This window comes from Eriocheir sinensis, unplaced genomic scaffold (assembly GCF_024679095.1).
Source record: "Eriocheir sinensis breed Jianghai 21 unplaced genomic scaffold, ASM2467909v1 Scaffold755, whole genome shotgun sequence".
In the NCBI taxonomy this organism is placed as follows: Eukaryota; Metazoa; Arthropoda; class Malacostraca; order Decapoda; family Varunidae; genus Eriocheir; species Eriocheir sinensis.
In genome coordinates this window covers 145,876-152,959 of record NW_026112115.1, presented here as the reverse complement: position 1 = coordinate 152,959, position 7,084 = coordinate 145,876, and positions in this window count along the sequence as shown.

Genomic DNA, 7,084 nt, shown 5'->3' with positions numbered 1-7,084 from the left:
TCGTGCCCACTATCAGGCTGTTCTGTGGAATTCTGCTGGCATGTTTTCGCCTCCTGAGTTAGACCCCCTTGAGTTTGGCTGGGAGAAGAGATATTCTCTTCTTCAGCCTGTACATCTTCCTGATGGTCAGGCTGTGATACCTAACGAGGTACTACATATCATCAGCTGTGGTTGCAAGTCGGGCTGCAGATCAGCACTGTGCAACTGCTCTAAGTTCAGTCTTGCATGCACAGAATTCTGCAAATGCAAAGCAAAAGGAAATTGTGAGAACGTTGTGAAGAGTGTGTCACCGGAAGAGCTTAGTGGAGAGGAGGAGGACGAAGATGAGTAGGACTTCTGCGAACAAACTCTCTATAAAGTTTCCATCACTGACACTTCATTAAATCATCGTTCTCTCTTTGTTGAATGTGCCAAAAATTATCCATGTGACTTTCTCAACAATTATAATAAGTGTATTTTTGATATTATTATTTTTATTTGAATGTAAGCAAACCAATGTTCTGCTTGCACGTCATGTACAGTCAATAATGTTTATTTGGGTTAAGCCATGTATACTTTCTTTCCTTGAGCCATTACATACAATTTATCTTCCAATGTTGGTATTTCTATACCTATATATATATATATATATATATATATATATATATATATATATATATATATATATATATATATATATATATATATATATATATATATATATATATATATATATATATATATATATATATATATATATATATATATATATATATATATATATATATATATATATATATATATATATATATATATATATATATATATATATATATATATATATATATATATATATATATATATATATATATATATATATATATATATATATATATATATATATATATATATATATATATATATCGCAGAATTTATTACCCAAATTTGTACCAAACAACTTGACTCTGTGTGACTAGAATTACAAAATTATCTCTCTCAATGCCGAGCTACCTGCATGATACTGTGTTGGTTTTGATTCGTGAAAATAAAATAATGAAAAGTCCATATCACAGAGACTACGTAAGATAGAGCCATAATTTTGACACCAATAAATCCGCAGTACCCATATTTATATTCATGTTCAATACATATATAGGGTCTTAAGCTAATATTTTTAGAGTTATTGACGAAAAACTTAATTTCTCGTCGGCCATTTTGAATTTTCACCTCTAGAAAAAAATGCTCAACATTTACAGTCTGGCATACATCGGATTTGGATTCAGCACCCACGAATTGACTAGGTTCAACAAAAAAACATTATATATATCGAAATGCAAGGTCCACCTTCCTGTAGCCTGGACTATAGCAGAGACTGAGCCTTCCAACAGCAGCGATGGAGGTGATAATTGTGTGAAAACCCAAGCATAGTAATCTTGTCCATCCCTTTTTGTCACACACACACACACACACACACACACACACACATATATAGCCACAAACACACACACACGCAGCGACAGGCACATACACACTCATATACAGCCACAAACACACACACTCAACGACAGCCACACACACACTCATATACAGCCACAAACACACACACTCAACGACAGGCACACACACACTCATATACAGCCACAAACACACACTCAACGACAGGCACACACACACTCATATACAGCCACAAACACACACTCAACGACAGGCACACACACAGATAATTTCAACCCGAAACCTCTAGGTTGAGAAGCGATCGCGGTAACCACTGCACTTCTGAGATCCATGTGTGAGTGAGTGAGTGATTGTGTGTGTGTGTGTGTGTGTGTGTGTGTGTGTGAGAGAGAGAGAGAGAGAGAGAGAGAGAGAGAGAGAGAGAGAGAGAGAGAGAGAGAGAGAGAGAGAGAGAGAGAGAGAGAGAGAGAGAGAGAGAGAGAGAGTCAAAGCGAGAAAGAGAAGGCGAGATAGGGAAAACTGAAAAAAGGAACAATATAACGATTTGAGAGTGACGAGATGGTCACGACGTTCAATTACTTAACGTGACAGTCTGTTGCTTAACGTGACACTAGGTGACTAACAATGCAATGGTAATGTGTGGATGGTTTCACAGTAATTGGCTTGGCTAGCATAACTATTCTTACAGTTCATCACGATGGTGTGTTATTTGACTTCGCTAAAAATGACTTTTGTGAGTTTAACGTATATGCGTGGCTTGACATGAGCATTATCGTCAGCCAATCGGAACCGCCAGAGAATTTATACTATTTTTGCAAACCTGTCTTACAAGTGATGGACTACTCTTTGGCAAAATCCTTCGTCACATCAAAGAACTTATATCAAATGCATTCGTTACCTTTTCGCCACGTCCATGGTTATCCGATTTTCCTCACCAGAGACCTAAAGCTATTTGAAATAATACTCCCTCACACAAGCAATAAACAATTCTTTTCCAAGCTTCGTCACGTCAAAAAGCTTAACTAAACGATCAAATGTCTTGTTTTCCTTCGCCAAGAAGATCCTATTTAACAACACTGATCTTGCACACAAGTGACGCGGTAATCTTCGCCACATTCCGTCGTCAAGTCAAACAGCTTCTTGGTTCGGTATTTCCACACGCTTTCAGCTCTCTCAAGAACTATTTCCAAAGTCCACAAAAGTGATTAGTCGGGTTCTCATGAGGGATTTCCCACGTTCAGAAGTTCCACGTGCAAGCCTAGTCAAACTATTACTAGGCTCATAACCCTACCCCTTGACATACCAGCACAGACTCTAGCAAAGCCTTACCAAGTGTGGAAATGTAAGCCCCAGAATGTTTGAGAATAAGGGCCTTAGGGCCGTATTTTATGACACCATCGCTTCTCACATCAACTATTTCTAAAGGTCAAAGAGGGGATCAATTTGTTTTTCATGAGTGTTTTTAAGGTTCATGGCACAGAAGAAGGGTCAAACTACCACCAGGGTCATAAAACTACCCCTGGAAAGGCCTACAGCTCATACAAAAGCCATGTCAAATATGTGAACTTGGGCGACGAAATGTTTTAAAATACGACCCTTAGTCAGATGCCTTCGTCACTGCTTCGTCATGAGCACCATCGTCAGCCAAGCATTAGTGTCAGGGAGGTGAGACTATTCAAAAACAATCACTTCGTTACATAAATGTTCCACAAGTCTTCCTCAGTCACGTCAAACAGCTTAGTCACGAAAGATGCCTCAGTTACCCCTTCGTCACGCCAGTATGTTTACCCCCTTCGTTATGGCGTCGCTTAAACGGCTTCAGGAAAAAAAAATTCCTGCGTCACGCCACACTTTCACGATATCCGTCCACCTCAACGCTCACCTGTGTTGTTTTGCTTTTTACCTTGTCTTCTCTCTTTTTCTCAGTCATTTTCTAAGGTGTGAAAGTCGAGCTAATATAATTCCACCTGTGTTGTTTTGCTTTTTGCCTTGTTTTCCCTCTTATTTTCAGTCATTTTCTAAGGCGTGAAAGTCGAGCTAATATAATTCCACCTGTATAGTTTTGCTTTTTACCTTGTCTTCCCTCTTATTTTCAATAATTTTCTAATATATGAACGTCATCCAGTAGAATACAATCTCACGACAACCCAAGTCTCTTCTGTGTCCTTAATGTACCCTCGAGACACACCAAACAACACATGACAAGGACTCGTTTCTCTAGTTTGCTTCAGTTATACCAAAGTTTTTCCTCCTCCCGCTCCGACCCTTACCATCATGCCATCCATCACATTAGAGTGAAAAGTGAGCGAGTTTATCAGGGAGGTACAGAAGGGAAGAGGAAAAGTATAGCAGAGATGATTCAGGATTGTTGGCTGTTCTGGCGTGTGAGTTGTTTCTTAGATGATGTTTTATGTATACTCGCGGCGACCCACAGCAGCTCACCCTACTATAGGTTACTAATACACTTACACAAGGATACACACTGGATATATGTATTGCTACCCGAAGCCTTCCTAAAACTTTATAATTATCTCAGGAAGGGAATACAAGAAATGTCTATACTTATATTTGGGAGAGAGAGAGAGAGAGAGAGAGAGAGAGAGAGAGAGAGAGAGAGAGAGAGAGAGAGAGAGAGAGAGAGAGAGAGAGAGAGAGAGAGAGAGAGAGAGAGAGAGAGAGAGAGAAGCATTTTACATCCGGCATTATTTTGTTATCCGTGTATGAGAGGTGTATTGGGAGATCATGGTGTATGTGTGTGTGTGTGTGTGTGTGTGTGTGTGTGTGTGTGTGTTGGGGGGGGGGGAGGGGGGGGCCGATCTGCTTTCTTTTGTCTCCTTTACTGTAATAAAACACCTGTTGTTCACATTACTGGTGCCAACTTTTTTTTTTTTTTACGTCTCTGCCAATTGCGCCGGTAGGCTTGCTTGAGGGGCCTGGATGGTATTCGGCCCCAGTTCGTCATGGCGCAGGCAAGTGTTTATAGTGGCGCCATCTTCTCTTACCCACACCCATTTTTATTACGTTCTTGTTACCGACGTACCTTAGCCCACTTGCATTTGACCTGTGCACCCACTGCCCACGCTACCTGCTCCACGCCGAAGCCCTTGCCTGACACCCCCACCTCCATTACCCACGCTTTCGCTACATCCACCGCTGTCACTTACTTCTAACCCACTGTCAACATCTCTACTAAATTAACATCTTTTGTTCACAGCAAGGGAAGCAAAAAAACAAAAATGTCCGCTTGGCGCTGCTCAAATTAAAGAAAAAAGAACGACTGGCCACAAAAGGTAAATTTCGGAAAAAGAGGCGTCTTGATATTCTCCTCTTGAGAGTTGAACTTATAGACAGGACGAAATACAGACTGAGGAATATACGCGCCCAATCTCTTGATACCTTACGATACCTGTCCACCTCAACGCTCACCTGTGCTGTTTTCTTTTCACCTCGTCTTCCCTCACTATGCCCATCCCTTTCGAGCTACTCACCCACGCTTCTAGTGCCCGCATCCTCCTCATCCATACACCTCCATCCACCCACACGATCTGTTCCAAAAAGCTTCCGTTGTCTGCACACTCCCATACACACGCCTCGCTTCAACCGTCCGGGTCTCCACAGCCTGATCCTCCTGCCTTATTTCATGTTCATTCCCCATTGCAATCATAAAGCAGGTTTGGCGGCGAGTTTTTCATGCAGGGCTTTCTTGCTCTCCTCCTCCTCCTCTTCACTTGCTCTCTCTTCTCTTCCCTTCTCTTCTCTCCTTCTTTCTTCTCTCTCTCTCTCTCTCTCTCTCTCTCTCTCTCTCTCTCTCTCTCTCTCTCTCTCTCTCTCTCGACAGTAAAACCTAGGCCTTTTCTTTATATATGAAAGTGAAAGAAGTTTCAAATGTCGTTATCGAATCCTCTCTTAAAGTTTGTTTCGTAGCTACAATTTGCGGATTGAAAGTTCCTTTATGAGTAGGTTTTAGAACTTAAACTTGAATAAGTGGAAAAATAAGCGTTCATCAACATAACCACGTAAATGCACAAAAAAGAAAAAGTCAGGAAATCAGGGATGTATCCACGGCTTGCAGAATTGGAAAAAGTTACACAGATAGAAAACAAAAACATGTAAATTAGTTTTATTTGTAAATGAACACACCAAAGACAGACACAGAGCAACTAAAAGAACGAGGGAGATTGTTTTTAAGAGTTAAACAGAAAACAAACGTAAGATTATTTTTTTATGATAAACGGAAAGGCTGAGTGATCGCTAAAGTTTGTGAGTACATCAGGCACTAGTTTATGCATTTATAACTTATTAAAAAGTACAAGTTAATAACTGCACGAAGCAATAAATGAATAAGTGAATAGTGGCTATTCCAAAGAAGACGCATCGCCCGCCATAATGGCTAGTTTTTCTCTGATTCTTATCGGAACGGGGCCGGACGAGCCAGACCCCCCCCTCTCCCTGCAGAAAACAAGAAATCAAGCATTCCTCCTGGTCTGGGCTGGACCATCCCAAGGCGATCTCGAGGTTAACACTAAGTGATACTGAGGTACAGAAAATAAAATTTGAAAAAATAAAGTATTTACATTTAAGATAAAAATTTTCAGGGCATATTCGAGAAGTGATTTTCCTCATTGTGTTTCCATATGTTTAAATGCATCGCGTAATGACCTCATGACGCCATGTAGATAATGAAAAATGACCTGGCGGTCATATTATTGTTACTGAGAAACGTGCTGATGCATGTGACCACGTATGTGTTATCCAAATGGACGGGTGAATTTTATTTAAAGTGACTGCGGTGACATATGACCCTTGGTTGACCCATGCTGCTCCGCGGTGCAACTCTTGACTGAAGTCGCTGAAATAAGGGTTAATTGAAAATCTGGACAGCATGTGGGAACTCTTCCACCACTCTGCGACAGTTGAAAATTGTCAGCTGCTTGCGATTAGACTTGAACTCGAATCATCGGGACCACCACGTCCACGCACCGACCACTCGGCCACCGCCTCCCCACAACATAGTCGGGCATAGGGCGGTGGCAGAGTTACCAGATTATCGTACTCAGAACATCGTATTTTCCTGTTTCTGACCCATAACAATTGCAGAAAAACATCGATAATTAGCCATCTGAACTCTAATTGTAAATGTATATCGTTATCAGTGTAGGCTCGACAGTTTTGGGCTTCAAGCAGACGAAAAATGTATACCTAGTACGACAATCTAGTAACGCTGGGTGGTGGCCGAGTGCGTCGCATGCTAGCGTGGTGAGCCCGAGGACCTAGCGGGGACTAGGTTCGAGTCTCGCCGAAACACGCCGATTTTTCAAGTCATCACCGAGTGGCGGAAGATTAGCCACATGCTGTCCGGATCTTCAATCAGCCTTAACTTCAGCGACTTCGGTCAAGAGGAGCACCGGGGGTCAGCATGGGCCAAGCAAGACTCATACATCACGGCAGCCACTATAAATAAAAATTAGCCTGTATCACAACGGGCTGGAGTCGTCCTTAAGGCCCCTCAAGAAAGTCTACCGGCGTTAAGGGTAACACATTTTTTTTTCTTTTTTTCTTCAATTTACTTTTCATCAACTCATCTCATATCACCCCATCTCATCTCACTACCTCTCATCTTTATCTTCATTTTTCATCTTCTCTCTCTCTC